The following is a 17,642-nucleotide window of genomic DNA, read 5'->3' on the forward strand; positions in this document are numbered from 1 at the left end:
TAGAAAATTTTCAAATGCTCCTCAGGCTATCAGGTGAAAAATGTGTGGAATCAGGTAAAAGAAGCAGAGGTCCAAGCAACAGGTAACAGTAGGTGTTAGAAAAGATAGAAAAGTGGGAAGCTTGGGGACATATTTCTGAGGCAGAACTATCATTACACACTGATATAGAGGATAGGTTGTGAGAAAAAAAGAATAATGAAAAACAAGTTCTAGATTTGGGGCCAAATGTTTTGACAACTATTTGCAGGACTAAGGGTTTGAATTCCACTCTCTTATGTTTGAAGCAACTCGTCTACCCCTTAAGTTACTTCTACAGAGTCCTTATGTTAGTTACCTTTGGGAATCTTTTGTGTTACATGAAGCCAAAGTATTTCCGATACTTATAACTCAAAAAAAGACAGATTCTTCCTTGTTTTACTCATTGCTATTTTAATTCCAGCTCTTACTCTTTCCTTTATTCAAATAATGTAACCCGTAACAATAGTTGTATAACAGATTGGATATTAGCTGAGCTCCCATAGTGCCTCGCGAGTGGCAGGCATGATAACAGCCCCTGTGGGGGCTCCACGATGGTGAGTGGGAGGTTCTGCGGGATCGGTATGGCTGCTGTCTGGTTAGGTGACACAATGTCGCTTTTCTGGGGTGTGTGGGGTATGCTGAGGGCACTGGGAAGATCTGGAGCGGACCTGTGCACTGGCTGTGGGAGTCGCCTGTGTTCACCTTACAATTTTGTGTATTTTCCAAAATGGTTTTCATCCACCTTGAGTAGTTATCCAAAAAAACCCTATGACTTCCTATCTTCAACTTCTAAAAAACAGCTACCAGTATTTAGAGCTCAGAACCCAGATGTGAAAAATAAAGAACTAATTAGACAAATTGCAGAAGTATGGAGAGGACTTCCTGATTCAAAGAAAAAAAATATATGAAGATGCTTATAAGGAAGACTGGAAAATATACAAAGAAGAAGTAAACAGAATTCAAGAACATCTTACGGGGCTGGGAAGGTGACTCAGTGGTAGAGCACTTGCCTTACATGCATGAGGCCCTGGGTTTGATTCCTCAGCACCACATAAGCAAAAAGAAAAAAGCCGAAAGTGGCACTGTGGCTCAAGTGGTAGAGTGCTAGCCTTGAGCTGAAGAGCTGAAGGACAGTGCCTAGGCCCAGAGTTCAGGCCCCATGACCGGACCCAAAAACAAAACAAAACAAAACAACAGCTTATTCCAAGTCAGTTGCTGTCTTTGGAAAAAGAAATACAAAGAGTTGAAAAGGAAAGCATTAATAAAAAAGAGAGTTAACATCTCTTGGAAAACCAAAACAAATTCGTTCAGCATACAACATTTTTTTTATTTTTTATTTTTATTTTTATTTATTTTTTATTGTGAAGATACTGTACAGAGGGGTTACAATTACATGGGCAAGATAGTGAGTACATTTCTTATCAAGCATTGTAGCCTCCTCCTTTGTTTACCCTTCCCCTCCCTTCCCATCCTCCCCCCCCAATCCTTCCCCCCCCCAAGTTGTAAAGTTCGTTTTCGACATGACAACTTGTACTTCTCATTGTTGGAACAGGTCCACCTGTATCCTTATTTAAACGACTTGTTTTTCCCCTTCCCCTCCACAAATTATACCGACATCAAATACAGTGAAAGCAGGGGTGATACTGTGGGGGAGGGACATACAAAGCAACAAAGAAATCATCTTATAATTTCAGCATACAACATTTTTATAGCTGAAAAATTTCCAGAAACCACAGAGTCATCATCTAAGGAAAAGTTGAAGACTTTAAATGAAAAATGGAAAAATATGCCTGGTTTTCCAAAGCAGGTTTATTATCAACTTTCTAAAGATGATAAAATTCGTTATGAGAATGAAATGAAATCTTGGGAAGAACGGATGATAGAAGTTGGGAGAAGTGATCTTGTATGTCAAAACAAGAAACTGCAACCCAAAGCTGCTACTGAGAAACTAAACCTCAAAGAAGATTGAGTTGTGTTCATGATGGTTGGGCACAAGAAACCAATTAGGTCTCAATACCTGACATTGTAAAATCAGAATAGATAAAGTTGGTAAACATTTTATTTTCAATTCCTTTTTCTTTAGCCCATGGACTTCTGCCAGTTGAACATATTTTGTATTAGTATTTGTAAGACAGCTGAAGGTCATGAAAATTTTTGTGTTCATAAGAACCACAGAGGGTCAAAATCTTTCGTGCAAACTTAGCAGGGAATCATTTTACCTTTGATAAAGGTAAATTAGACTGTAAAGTTTTTTTTTTATACTGGATGCTGATGGATATTCTTGCCTCCCTATGGAGGCATGGACTTGTTTTCAAACCTTTCAATACTGTGGAAGCCACAGTGTTTTCTTGATATAATTGTGCGGTTAAAAAAATGCAGCCAGAACTCATATCTGGGTAAATCCTAATTCCTAGGTATAATTAGTACATATTCAGAGTTGATAGCCATACATGCAAGTACTGGTTGGTTTCAGTAACAATCTTTTATAAAAGCGACTGAGAGATTTATAAACCATTTTCTCATTGTCTTTTTCTTATACTAAAGTGAAACCGAATTATGTACTAAATCTATACATATTTTATATAGCATAGAATAAAAATTCTAATATTTCAAAAAATAGTTGTATAACAGTGATCATTGGTCTTTATCCTAATTTTATGCTTGATCATTTTTATGTTCTTACTTCTTACCTCCTACTCATCAGTGTAGGCTCTCTAGAGTGTAAGCCATTGGCACCTGCCAAGGAGGTCAACCTAGCATTCTAAAGAGGTACTCAAGGCCATTTTTTCCTGGGAGTAGACTGTGGAAGCTTTCATTCCACTGTGGTTTTCAATTACTTGCACTCTCTCCTTTCCATCAGCATAACTAATTGTGTTGGCTCTAAGTCTCTGGGAAATAAAGATTTTGTAATGAACGGTGAAAAGTCGGTCAATTTATTTCATGAAACTCAGCTAAAATGTTCTACATGAGTAACTTAATAAGGTCACAATAATGTATCTTCCCCTAGATGCATTCCAGTTTTATAAATGCTTCAGTGTCTAAATTTTTTAATTAATGAATATTTCTAAATACAATAGATTTCTTGCTAAGAAATGAAGTAACTCAGATGAATTCAATCTTCCATTTTATTAGTTGTACAGAATTGTGCAGTTTTGCATTAACCTACTTGAAAGTAGTCACCTTTCTTTTCAGAGACCACTTTGCACTTCATAGGTCTGTGATTAGCCCCTCAGTCTCATTTGCCCCGTGTCACCTGGGCTAGAAAGTAGTATTTTCATCCAACCAATCAACAGAGTGGGAAACTTCCACATTCCCCTACTTAAACAGAATTGTTTGGTCACCTACATAACGCAGTCACGTGGCCAGTTGTCCATTTCTCTCAAGCCTGACTGCCAATGTTTTGATTTGTGTGAAACATTGTAATAGTGTACTGCCAAGACCCCTTTCATCTAGTCATCTTTCTCTCCATGTCATCTTTCCTGCTATTGCCACAGTGACCTTTCTCAAAGCAAATGTGAATTTACTTTTCTGCCTATAACTTTCAATGGGTTTCTCTACTCTGACAGGTAAAATCCCAACTCTAGTATACACTGCCCTTTGTTATTTTCCTTTAGCACTCACTTTTCCAGCATTGACTCCAATCCTTTCCCGATGCTCTGGAGATAATGTGTTACTAGCCCCTAAATATGTCAGGAGTTTTATGCCCATTGATATTGTAGATGGAGTTTCTCCACTCAGAATAATGCTTCCTTTTTTCTCCCTTTCCCTGCCTCCAAGCTAACTCATATCTTCTTTCAAAAGAGCAGAAAGATATTTCTCTGTGAAACCTTGAGCTGCATCACTCCTCCCCCCTGCCCTTGGCAGACAGCACATGATTAATGAATTCCAGTGAATGAGTAAATGTACAGATACATGAAATAGAGATGCATCATGGGACCAAGAATAAAGGGGTCAAGTCTGAGGGCTTCAGGGCACTGAAGGATGTAAGAAGTGGGCACAGAGAGGATGGATTAGAGATGGGAAACAAAGGAAAGTGTCAGAGAACAGAAGACTGGATTAAGACCTGTTCTGGTATCCTTGGTTCAGTATGGCATTTTTTCCCCTTGTCCTCCCCCCTCCTCCTACACTTCCCACACCCCTCCCTATCTTCTACCTAGTGAATGCTTTTACAAAACATAAATGTGGAAAATACTGAATGGATGCTCCTGATAGAAGGAAAACATGGAAAGGAAAGAGAAAGAAGATAATGTCATGTTGAGATACATTTCCGCTTTTCTTTTTGTTATAAACAGTTATGTTTTCAATAGCTCCAAAGAAATGCATAATATAAGCGACCCCACAGTTATTTATTGTTCTACTATCTCTTCTTTCTGCTAGTATAATTTAAAAATATTTTTCACTCCAGGACTTTAACAATATAGCCAGTAGCTCCTGAGAGCCTATAATTTCCACTTCAACTTTTTTTATTTTAATAATTTTATTGCAAACTACTAATAATGGATACATTAAGCTAAAATAAGATATTTTCTGATGCAGACTTTAGACATTTTATTATTTTGTCATTCATATTTAAACCTTTTGCTTGGCATACATTGATTTTTTTTGTATACATTGAGAAAGATTCTCTATGGTTAACCTACTGACACCTAGATCTACTCAAGTTAACTTCTCAAAGTTTGGCATATTTCAGACCTGGATTTCATTTAATGTGGACTCTCAACTCATGACTATAGCATACCTAAATATTTAAATATTTTTTATTTCATCTATTAGTATTTTTTAATTTTTAAAAATTTTTTATTGTGAGAATATCATACAGAGGAGTTCACAATGACATGGGCAAGATAACGAGTACATTTCTTTTTTTCTTTTTTTATTATCTTTTATTGTGAAAATACTGTGCAGAGGGGTTATAATTACGAGCACATTTCTTATCAAGCATTGTTGCCTCCTCATAGTTTCCCCTTCCCATCCTTCCCATACTCCTCCCCTCCCTCCACCCAATCCCCGCCCCCCCCACCAAAGCTGTAAAGTTCGTTTTTCGACATAACGAATTTGTGGAGGGGAAGGGCAAAAACAAATTGTTTAAATAGGGATACAGGTGGACCCATTGTAACAATGAGATGTACAAGTCGTTATGTGGAAAAACGAACTCCACTTCAACTTTTAACTCGCATTCAATGCAGTGACACAAAGCTGTAGCTGCAGCCCCCAGGTATCCCATGATAGGAAAAAGAGAAGCAGTGCTCGTGCATGTTATCTGCTTCAATCCTGTGTATCCCAAATGAAGATACTATGGCCCACAGAACTCAGGTTAACAGTAGCTTGTGCGTAGAGAGACAAATATAATTTATAGCAGTATGGAGCATAGATAAGAGCTGTGTGCTAGGGTGACTATTGGAAACAACTGATTTGAGCAATAGCTAGACTTTGGAATCATAAGGTAGCAAACTTACTTGAACATGACTTTGGGTTTTGACTATCTCATTTCCATGATCCAATTGTCTTTCTTATTGACAGCCAATGCCTTTCAGCTGCTTTTAAAAACCTAAGAATCTTTTTTTTTTGGGTGGGGGGTCTGGTCGTGGAGCCTGAACTCTGGGTCTGGGCGCTGTCCCTCAGCTCTTCAGCTCAAGGCTAGCGCTCTACCACTTGAGCCACAGTGCCACTTCTGGCTTTTTTCTTTCTGCTTATGTGGGGCTGAGGAATCGAACCCAGGGCCCCAGGCATGCAAGGCAAACGCTCTACCACTGAGCCACCTTCCCAGCCCAAAACCTAAGAATCTTAACATTCCCCAAACCTCACCACCTTAGGCTGGCCTGTGGCCCAACCCACAGCTCAAGGTGCCCTGCTGAGTGGATCAACTTTTTTAAGTTGGCCCAGGCTTGATTCCAGGCTAATATAACAGCTGCATTTCTTTTTTTTTTCTTTTTTGTTGTCCCAGTCCTGGGCTTGAGCTCAGGGCCTAGGCACTGTCTCTGAGCTTTTATGCTCAAGGCTAGTGCTCTACCACTTGAGCCACAGCTCTACTTTTAGCTTTTGGGGGATAAGAGTCTCACAGACTTTTCTGCCTAGGCTAGCTTTAGACTGTGATCCATCCTCACATCTCAGCCTCCTGAGTAGTTAGGATTACATGCATGAGCCACCAGCACTGGGCTATATTTCTATTTGATTGTAGGTTGGCTTGTTTGTTTAATTTGCTAGTTAATTTTTTTGGAGTCAGAATAAAATTCTATTTTTTGTAAATACAGCTTGGCATGCCACAGTCTGCCCACTGATAATCTCAAGAGTATTCCTCCTTCCCCGTGGCCATCGCCTGCCCTCCCCCCCCTCAGTCCGGGCATGTAGATCCTCGTCTCTAGCTGCATAGTGCTTTACACAGGACCCTACTGGGTATGTTAAGCCTTGCTTTGCCTGGCCCTTAGGGCTTACCTGCCCACCTACTAGTGGTCCTTGAAAGGCAACTGCTGTTAAGAGCCTTAGCTGCTAATCTCCCTGTACTTTTACAGTGCACCTGGCTGGCTCCTAACAACATTCGCTTGTTTGAGCCAGGGTGTGTCACTGATTTAAGAAGTGCTGAAATCCTGGGCAGGTATTTGCAAAGTCCCCAAATATCCGAGTGATGAAGTAGTCTATTCATAAGAGCAAACCTGTATAGACAGAGACCTGGGAATGTCATGAATTTAACCTATAAACAGGAGGGTTCCACAAGTCAACTAGGCCAGTTAGCAATCAGCCCTGGAGTTGAATTGCTGCTGAACGTTCTATTGAGAGGATATAGACCATCTATAATTTCCATCATGATCTTGATTTTTATTGTTGCTTTGTTCACCCTAAAATAGATATTGGTGACTGGGTTGAAAATAGAAATTGGTGACTGTGTTGTATTGGAAGAAGAAAAAGCTAGCAAAGAGGCTATAAGTGAATAGAAAGAGCAAAACAAAAACCAGTATGCACAGGAAAAATGATATCTGGGTTCCCCATAGCTCTTTTTATTAACTGCTTCTGTGACCCTAAGCAAAGAATGTACCTTTTCAGGGCTTCTGCTTTCTCATTTCAAGTCTCTTTTGGAGCAGAGCTTGTCAGTTAGGGAAAATTAAAATAGAACTAAATATTAACTGATGTTAGAAGATTATTGCTAACTTTGTTTTGATTATGTTGTCTTTTCAAAAAAAACAATCTGGGAGAGATATATACTCAGCTCTTTTATGAGTGAAAAGACACAACATCTAGATTTGTTTTAAAATATTCTTTGTCTCCATGCCTCTTCCATTTTTATAATTAAAGAGAATGCTGGATAGATGAACATGTATGGTACAATGATGATAACTATTAAAACTAAGCACCAGATTCATAGGAAATCGTTGTATTCTAAGCACCAGATTCATAGGAAATCGTTGTATTCGTCTCTTGAAATTCTGCATGTTTGAACTAATTTACAATAATGAAATATTAAAATAAAAAGATAGCAGCATGATTATTTCAAAGGAAAAGGATGTAGAACATCAAAAATGAATAAAAAGCCAGGGGGATAAAATTAATATGAAAGATATATTTTGGTGGCTGGGGGTTTAGCCCAGCGGAAGGGCGCCCACCCAGTGCGTGCAAGGCCCTAGGTTTGGTCCTCAGCCCTGGGAAATTAAAAAGATATATTTTGTCTGCCTGGGTTCATCTTAAGCCATCACATCAAATTAGCTTTATGAACAATACAAGCTGAGAACTATTTATAAGGAAAATAGGGATTTTGCATAATGTTTTATCTAGATACCACAAGAAAAAGTACAGCACTTTTTTTTTTTTTGGTTGTGGATCTTGAATTCAGGGACTGGGCACTGTCCCTGGGCAATTTTGCTCAGGGCTAGTGCTCTAACACTTTGAGCCACAGCTCCACTTCCAGCTTTCTAGTGCTTAATTGGAGATAGGAGTCTCACAGACTTTCCTGCCCTGGCTGACTTTGAACATCAATCTTCAGACCTTAGCCTTCTGAGCTAGGATTAGTCATGAGCCACCAATGCCCAGCGAGTATAGCACTTTTTTGCATACCATTTAGGTTAACTTCTCTTGGTTTGAAATCAGCCCTCCTACAGCAGAAAGCTATTTAGCTAGACTATCCAAACAGCTGCTTCCCATAGAGTGATAACATCCATTTTTGGCATTATGGTCCCATAGGAATGAAAATAATCAAATCCCAGAGCTGACTGCAAGTTACCACAGAGATAAAAATGTAGGACTGTTATTGGTTCAGGGATAGAAATTGAGCAATGAAAGGACAAAAGTTTTCCAGAAGAAAACTGGATTATTCAAAATATCCCACGTTTGAAAGTTGAACCCTTATAACGTACACTTGAAAATTTTGCTGGGAATAAATATTTCTCATCATGCTCCAGGCACATCTGGGAATTGCCTTTGCCAGAGCAAGCTGTTTTGGTCTGCTAGGCCTACACTCATTCTGACTAAAGGTAAGCTTCTACTACCCACTCCCTGGAGGCCAGACTGGGCCTGCCCAAGGCCAAGAGTTGAGATAAGATGAGAGGGGGGTGGTTAGGAGTAGAAAGGAAGATAAGACAGGGAAACCTTGGCCAGTCACATATGTTACTTTTCTGCCATCTTGTCCTGCAGCTATTCTACTTAGAGCACTTAGTGGTTGGATTTTGTTAAAGCTCCTTAGCTTTATTTAACATCCTAGTCCTTTGCACCACTGTAGCCTCTCTTAGCTTGTGGAACTTTGGTTCCCCAAATTTTAATTTGTAGCTCCAAGCCTTTTTCCTTTTGGAATTTCCCATGACTGGGAAAGAATAAGGGGGAAATAATAACTTCTGACATTTAAAATCACTGATTTTGTCAGACATTGGCTCACAAAACCAATAAATTGTGAAGTGAGAACTATTGATTATCCCCAATCTACAAATAAACAAAATGAAGTGACTGTTGCACAATCCATAAACTATAGTGGCAGCTGGTCTGTGTATTGCCTGAGCCCATGCTTTTTATTATCTTATCATATGCCATTCCCTGAAAGACTCAACTGAACTCCTATTTACAGAACTATACCACTGTCTCCCCAGGTGAAGTGTCACCATCTTATATGTCCATATCAAAACCTGAGCTCTTGTTTGTGTATGCAGACAACACCCTTAACCTGGTTCCTTGTTTAATACATGCCTTAGTTCACCACAAGGGGGAAGAGAAGAGAATTCTTTCCAAGACTCAGTTGGGTAACTGTTCTTTGGATAGGGACTAAACATTTCTGGCATTTAGAAGAAATGTAGACACTAAAGATTTCCATTACTATGTGGACAACATTGGTTTATTTCAGTTTGTAAATATTTCCCCTAATTAAGAGTAGCCTAGAACTCTGACTCATGATTTGAGGTCCACATAGTGATGGAATTCCTCTCCTCAAGACTCACTATTTGTATGGAAAGGGGATTTTCAGAGAGAACATTTTCTCAGGGCTCTGATAGACACAACAATGATTATAAAAGTTATAACTGCATGATTGTTGACAGGGAGTAAAGGAATAGGAGCAGCTTTGGGTAAAATTCATTGGAAAAGTCTTCCTAGGAGAAGCAATGTGAGCTTGGTATTGATAAAAGAAACAATAAACAACAAAAAAGGAAAAAATGGAAGTCAAGATGGGGAATGGTATTTACAAAGACTTCAAGCTGTATGTTTGAGATTAGTTTGCCATATTTGATTGGATTATAGAATAGGAATGGATTAAACAATAAATATTTGTCAAGTACCTGGCATTATACCTGGATTTGAGAGCCTTTGGAGACCTCACTATCAAGTGTGTTGGGGAAGACTGATGTACATATAAAACTTTGTTGGGGGTTGGGAATGTGGCTTAGTGGTAGAGTGCTTGCCTAGCATGCATGAAGCCATGGGTTCAATTCCTCAGTATCCACATACACAGAAAAAGCCAGAAGTAGCACTGTGGCTCAAGTGGTAGAGTGCTAGCCTGTAGCAAAACAAGCTCTGGGATAGTGCCCAGGCCCTGAATTCAGGCCCCAGGACTGGCAAAAAACTTTGTGGGCCAATGGATACTGTAAAGGAATATACCTGTATTTGTTGGGTTTTGTTGCTGTGACCAAATACCTGAGAGAAACAACTTAAGGGAGAATGGATTGATTTTGGCTCATGTGTCAGGATTCAGCCCATGGTTGCTTGGTGCCATGATCTTTTGGCCATGGGAATATGTGGAAGAAGAGGCTGTTGTTCATCTATGGCAGACAGGAAACAGAGAGCAAGGATGGGACCAGGGACAAGGAATAATCTTTGAAGGTACACCCCCCCCCCAGTGACCTACCTCCTCTAGCTAGTTCTCAACTACTCCAGTTTCCAGAACCTCCCAAAATAATGCCACTAACTGGAGACTGAACATTCAAAATATGAGCCATTGGGTGATATTTTGTATTGAAACTAACCCCACACTTGCATTCTACATATCTGCAAAACCAGCATTGGTTGATACCAAGGTCTTAAACCATGGATACAGTTGCCTCTGAGTACCTGAGTGTTTGAACAACTTCCTAGGTGCCATGAAAGGGACACTCTGTGGTACTTTCTTATCAAGGGAATGTCTTTCAAATGTATTTTTAAAAAACTTTACACCATTGATCCTGAAATTAGTGAGATACAGCCAATTCCTGAAATGTACTCAAGGTACCTTTCCTACTGTTACTGTGCAAAGTCTTCCCTCCATCCCTCCTCCCTTCCTCCCTCTCTTCTTCCCTCCCTTTCTTTTTTTTCCCCTTGTCTCCCCATTCACAATACAAACTAGGCACAAGCCTGGGCTGAGGTGTATATGGGGTAGGTTTACTCTGCCTCCTCTTTCTATACAGTCAGTGTAAGAACACAGCCTGTGGTAAGCACCCGGAGGCCCCTTCTCTCCCTTTCTCCTTCCTCCTTCCTTCCTTTCCTCCTTTCCTCTTTCCCTCTTTCCTTCTTTCCTTCCTTCCTTCTTTCCTTTCTTCCTTCCTTCCTTCCTTCCTTCCTTCTTCCTTTATTTTCTCTCTTCTGATGGTACTAGGCTTTGAACTCAGAGCCCCATTATTGCTAAGCATGCGCTACTTGAACCATACTTCTAACCTTTAATTTCTTTTTAATGCCTCTAATCTCTTTAACCATCTTTCCTTCCTTTTCTGCAGCTTTAAACGCTCATTTTCTGGCTAAGGTCTATGTGTTTAAAATCTTGCCACTCTGATTTTTGATCCTAATTCTCTTAATAAATAAGGTACGAAGCATCTGGCCATATCTATGCTGCAGCCTGAATGCTATGTTGCCTTGAAATTTCCTCTGTCAAATTAGCCCCTTGCTTTTCTTTTTTGATGGTACTTGGAATTGAATTCAGAGCTTTATGTTTGGTAAGCAAATACTCTAACACCTGAGCTACATCTGCAGTTCTTTTGCTTTTTAATTTGCTTTTAGACATGGTCTTGCATTTTTGTCTTGGCTGGCTTCAGACCTTGATCCTCCTACTTCTGCTTCCTGAGCAGGTAGGATACAAGTTTATACCATCAAGTCTAGACCAGTTCATTACTTTAAAATTCAGCCATGCCAAAAGCCTTAGGAAACCAACAAAATGCACACAAATTGTTTGCCAGAATGCAACAGAAATAGCCTGTAGTCCACTTCCCACCTACCTTAAACATTAAAACCTAATATTACTGTTTGCATTTTATTCAATATTCGTATTTTCTGAGCTCTTGCCAGATGGTTCATTAAGCACTGCTTTCAGCATCCTAGATTTTCTTTAACACATTTCTCCAAAGTCTTCTAAATTCCTCCAGCAAACCACGTCCAAAGACTCATGAACCATAGCATCATGTTTAATTACAGCACATTATCAATTTTCTCTCCTAGATTTTGATTGCTCTGACCAAATACATGAGAGAAACAATTTAAGGAAGGAAACATTTATTTTGCTCAGTTTCAGTAGATTCAGTCCATGGTCACTTGGCCCTATGCATTTGGGTAGAACATCATGGATCATGTGGCAGAGGAAGCTATTCAGCTCATGCTAGACAGGTAGCAAAGTGGCACAGAAATGGGCAGTAATTATCCCCAAGGACTCACCCCAGAGACCTAGTTTCTCCAGCTAGTCTGCACCTCCTAATTTCCATAATAGCACTACCAGGGCTGGGAAGGTGGCTCAGTGGTAGAGTGCTTGCCTTCCATGCCTGAGTCCTATAGCACTACCATTGGAGGATCAAATACAGGAGGCTGAGGTGGACATTTCATATTCAAACTGTAACATCATTTGCCTCATGTGGCCAACAGTGTTGTAATGAAGGAATGCACCTGCTTCGTGGGGCAATGATGATGGCTGAGGGGAAGATGAAGAAGGCTTCATAGCTGAAGGATGTGGAAGCTGGATGTTTGGCCAGGAGGATCGGTGAAGGTTAGCTAGGAAGGCATCCCTGGTGAGGAGGCAGTATTTGCAAGAAAGTGCAGAACAATCATTTCATTGGAATTTGCAGCAGCAGAAGGAAGAAGATGAGGTGCTTGAGGTCAACTACTTAAGGCTTCATTGCCCAAGTTGAGATTATAGTGCTATGAGCAAAGGAGCCACCAGAGTTTTCTGTTAAGACAGAAGAGTGACAGACCAGGAAGGCAATTCTTCAAGATCAGAATGGGGAAGGATTGGAGTGTAGGGAGGCTAAAGGTAGGGGAACCAATTAGGGTGGTACTATAAAGGGATGGATACAACTATTCAATGACTGATGTGACATTCAGTGAAAACAACTCAGCTCTCAGTGTTGCAGAGCAGAAGCTTGGAGAACATTTAAGATGCCATTACTCAAAATCCACTCTGTAAAAAAAAAACAAACATCCACTCTGTGTAAACTATAGCTAGTCTCCCAAGTGTTCTGAAGCTTTAATTAGACCCAGTAGGTCCCAGAACCAAATCCCATGATTCCATAAATATGCCACAAGTTAGGCATGAGGGTCTGATCATATTTTGAGTGCAGGTAACATTTATCCGGGATGGTAAGAAAAGTCTTTTAGCTGCAATCATAGGTACTGGTTTAACTGAGGTTTATCATAAATATTCATTCTTACTTGAGCTTAGGACATAGAAACTAGAAAATATGCATGTTCACACTCACACATACCTATCTCAAGTCACTTAATGTCTGTTGTATTTTGCTCTCTAACATGTCCTGGACTGAGAAAACAGCACAGAATTACCTAGGGTTTTAAAAAAGGATCCAGCTACCTAAGGCTCTTCCTGGCCTTTTCCTCCCATCTCTTCAGAAGTAATACACTTACTGGATGGCCCTATGTCCGGATGCCCTGTGAAGACAAGCCAGAAATTCTGATAATACTGCCACTGGGAGCAGCAGCTTACTCACTGTTCTACCCTGTGGGCCCATATATTTCCCCAATTCCCACAGTCACTTCTAATATAAATCTAGGTTTTCTCCTAAGAAATGTCCCTCAGACATTTCTGTCTCATGTTAGGCCGTGAGTAGCTGAGCATCAAGTGTGAGGAATGTGAGAAGTCCAGGAGTAGCTCCCAGGACACAAGAGTACTAAAAGTTGGCCTTCCCTACTACAGAAGGTAGCCTCCAAGAAGGGAGCTATAGTTCCTTGGCCCTCCAAAGCCCAAAGGGGCCTTCAATTTAACCATAGCTCCTGATGCTTGACCTGGACCTATGACCTTTGCCCCTATCAGGACACTCTCCAGAGTGCTTTGGTCTCTCAATGTTTTTTTTTAAGTCTCTATAGTCCCAAAGCTGATTGGTTAGAATTTCTGTATGATAATAGAAAATTCCAGTCTACTCTATGTGTCTAGAACCTCTTCCTTTGCATAGGCTTTTTGAAATATCCCTGGGTCAGTGTCCTAGACCAATGAAACCTAATTATTTCTCTTATGAAGCTAGAAAGAAGGTGGTTAAGACTAGGTACAGTTTCAGATAAACCCCAGGTCATGGCAAATCGAGTCCTTTGAGTCATATAAGTCTGACTCAAGAGTCTAGGGCAGAAAGTATTATAACCACCTTTACTCCTCGAACATTAGCACTTAAGGGTTCCTGAAATCTTCTCTTTTGGGTTCTTGATTCATGGTTCAAAGTTGGTTTTTAGGGGCCCTTGAGGGTGGCTCAGTGAGAATAAGCTCTCCATTTGGGACCCTAGGACCATTTTTGTGGTCTTAAATCAAAAGATAAGGCAAAGCAGGGAGGCATTTTTCTTTTTTCTTTTTTTTTTTTAATTGTATTTTATTTTATTTGAGAACATACTGTACAGAGGGGCTACAATTACATGGGCAGGATAATGCATACATTTCTTACCAAGCATTGCAGCCTCCTCCTTTGTTTATCCTTCACTTCCCTTCCCCGCCTCCCCCCTCCCCCCACCCAATTTTACCCCCCTCCCCCACCCAATTATACCCCCTCCCCCCCACACACCGACATTGTAAAGCTGGTTTTGACATGACATTTTGTACTTCTCATTGTTGCAACAGGTCCACCTGAATCCTTAAACGACTTGTTTGTCCCCATCTCCTCCACATATTATACTGACATCAAATATAGTGAAAGCGGGGGTTACACTGTGGGGGAGGGACATACAAAGCAACAAAGAAATAATCTTATAAATGCGTTAGAAACACATGCATGAAAGAAACGAAAACATTAAAATACATATTTAAGGGTTCATTTTCCTAACATCACATTATCTGACCTTTTCCGCTTGACTCATACCTATACTAGATATTGCAAATAAGGGAAACCATGGGACCTATGCTTCTTTGGGCCTGGCTTACTTCACTTAATATAATTGGGGAGGCATTTTTCTACCCCAGTACATATACAAAGACTCAGGTGAGGGAAGCCAGAGTCAGGTTCTGTCTCTGACAGGGCTGCATCACATGGCCACTCAACTCTGTTGGCTAAATTTATTCCCTTTGCTTCCCTTTATGCCCCTATGTAAGAGGTCTGCCTTTGTCAAAGTTATTCTCCAGTTAAACTTAGAGCTCACTGTGAGTTTCAGTTTATTCCTAGCATAAACTGTTAATAGATGCAGGCAACGCAATACTATTGGCTCCTGATTATGCCACAGTCCATGGCAACTGTGTCTAAACAGACTGGGGTCTCAAGAATGCCAGTATCCTGGGAAGCAGATCAAGTGTAGGAGGGACCCTTGGAACATCCTGAAAGAGCATAGGCTTTACCCTCAGGTCTGTAGTTCTGTCCATACAATCAGCCAGAATGAGCCTTTCCTCTCTAAACAATCCATCAGAGCTTATAGTCAGAGCTTGGAGGCAGCTGAGGCACCTCTCTTGAAGAAGGCCTGAGACTGGAGTGAAAGAAGCAGTCTCCATTGTAGTCCTTGTTACCTAAATGATGAATACTTTCGCCAAAACAACAGGTACTACCATCTTGTAGATGTAATCACTGCTTGAGTTCCTAAATCTTCTCCACTTTCTATTTTGTAACCCAGTTATATCTCACCCCCACTCCCACTTCTCTGAGCCTTAGATCCCTGTGTATAAAACAGGGACTAAGAGATGTATTTCACTCACATGGTTAATGTAACAATTAGAATCTATGTATGTGAAATCTTTGACTTAGGAATAGGTGGTAAGAAAGAGTCCAGAAAGAATGCTTCTTGTTGCAATCACAGATCTCATCGGCCTGGTGCTGAAATATATTGGAGAAAGGGAAAGGTCAGGGTTCAAGTCCAAAATGGCTCAGACTGTTGGCGCCCATGCTTCATCAGGCCACCCTTGAGAACACTGTTTTCCAGATATGGTTTATGACAGGGTCCTTGTTTTCTCCCATGGTCTACATGACTTGAGTTGTGGGTGTCTCTAGAACTTTGGGATATGTAGAGTATTCATTTATGTGTTTTACTCCCACTCTGCCGTCATTGAATTTCATTACTTGTAATCCAAGGGCCTTTTCCCCAGGCACAGTCTCCTATTCTTCTTTCTAGTGCCTGTGACCTGGCCACTCACTCCTAGCTGCCCACTACACTGATAACATCTACAATACTTAGTCAAAGCTCATCTTTTCTGCTGATGAATTAGGACATTATAAGTGGGTGGCACATGATTCAGTGACATTTCTTCAGAAGGAACTAGGCATTCCTTGATCTGTGCGCAGAGACTGATTCAACCCGGTTGGAATGAGTCTTATGCACCATCAGGCTTTAGAAGAGCTATCTATCTGAAAATGCACACTTTAGTGGGCATCGGATTTCTTGGGAAGGTGGGACCTATTGTTAAAGGGAGATTTCATGGCCCCTCCATTAGGTTTTCTGCTCTAGAAGTTCTAGGGTAGGCCTTAGTAACCTGAATTTTAAGGCCAGAATCCCCAAGTAACTCAGTCCTGTGGGAAATAAGTGCAATTGTCTCTAGGTGGTATAAGCTACCTTTGAGAGAAAGAAGGCATTGACCAATCAGTAACAAATTTTTGTTAATCTTTCATATTAATAATCTCCAGAACCTCTATTAGATATTATTGAAGTCTTGTCTGATGCCGGGAACCAAGTGCTGTTTGCTAGAAAATACAGGTACTACCTTTGATAAGAGCTGTTAAGCCTTGGAGCCTATTGATACCCTGTTTGACAACACTGCTTGGCACCACCACTTTGCATAAGAGCCGTTAAGCCTTACAACTTACCGATGTCCTGTTTGACAACATTGCTTGGAGCCTTCTGAAGATTCCCCACCTATGACCTTTTGCAAGAACCCTGTCTTGGTCTCCTTCCTCGTGTCTTGTTTGTCTCTCATTCAGGTCAGTTCCTCTTCGAGCCCTTGTTGACCGACCCCGCGGGCTGGGGCAGTCTCAATCTTATACTAATACATAATAAAAAGTGTATTTTTCCACTTATATACACAATGAACACTTGGCCAAAGTCAAGAAACCTAACGAAGGTTGCTGTTGAAATAACAGTAAATAAGGATAATGATAAAAATATTCGCAATTGTGAAAGTTCATCTTTTGTAAATTGAATTATGTGGAATACAGTTGTAGAGCAGTCCTAATTTCTATTAATTCTGATTTTGGAGATAGAGTTGAAGTCATTAAGTTAAAATGAGTTCACTAGAGTAGGTCTTAATTTTCTGTGGCTGGAATACTTATAAGAGGAGGAAATTTGCTTAGAGACATGTCCAAAGAGAAGATAGTGTGAAAACACAGGGAGAAAACATTCATCTAGAAGTAAAAACAGAGCCATCTTAGAAGAAACCAAGCCTTGATCTTGAACTTGAACATTTAGTTCTTCAGGCTCAGCCTTTGAAGAGCTGGGATTACAGATACACATCACTGTGCCCAGCTATTATTCATAAGACTCTGATAAAGATCTTATACATTAAGTTGTCTCTCAGACTTTAATGTGTGTGTGTGTGTGTGTGTGTGTGTGTGTGTGTGTGTGTGTGTGTGTACCAGTATTAGGGGTTGAACTCAGGGCTTTGTATTTTTTCCTGGCTTTTTCTTTAAAGCTCGTGTACTACCACTTGAGCCATAGTTCCATTTCTGGGCTTTTGGTGATTTATTGGAGCTAAGAGTGTCATGAACTTTCCTGTATGGACTGACTGACTTCAAGTCTTGATTCTCAGATGTCAGCCTCCTAAGTTGCTAGGATTACAGGTATGAGCCACCAGTGCTCAG

The 17,642-nt window shown here is 40.4% G+C and overlaps 1 non-coding gene and 1 pseudogene across 1 annotated transcript; one reads left to right on the forward strand and one right to left on the reverse strand.

Annotated features, from left to right (window-relative positions):
* Positions 1–569: 569 nt before the first annotated feature.
* Positions 570–2,034, forward strand: LOC138839771 (transcription factor A, mitochondrial pseudogene; annotated as a pseudogene).
* An 8,740-nt stretch (positions 2,035–10,774) lies between these two features.
* LOC138840566 (small nucleolar RNA SNORA51) lies at positions 10,775–10,905 on the reverse strand. The gene has a single exon (XR_011376131.1). It is a non-coding gene; the product is annotated as a small nucleolar RNA SNORA51 (small nucleolar RNA).
* Between the last annotated feature and the right edge of the window lie 6,737 nt (positions 10,906–17,642).

Source organism: Dipodomys merriami, unplaced genomic scaffold (assembly GCF_024711535.1).
Source record: "Dipodomys merriami isolate MVZ:Mamm:240054 unplaced genomic scaffold, mDipMer1.0.p SCAF_3, whole genome shotgun sequence".
NCBI lineage: Eukaryota > Metazoa > Chordata > Mammalia > Rodentia > Heteromyidae > Dipodomys > Dipodomys merriami.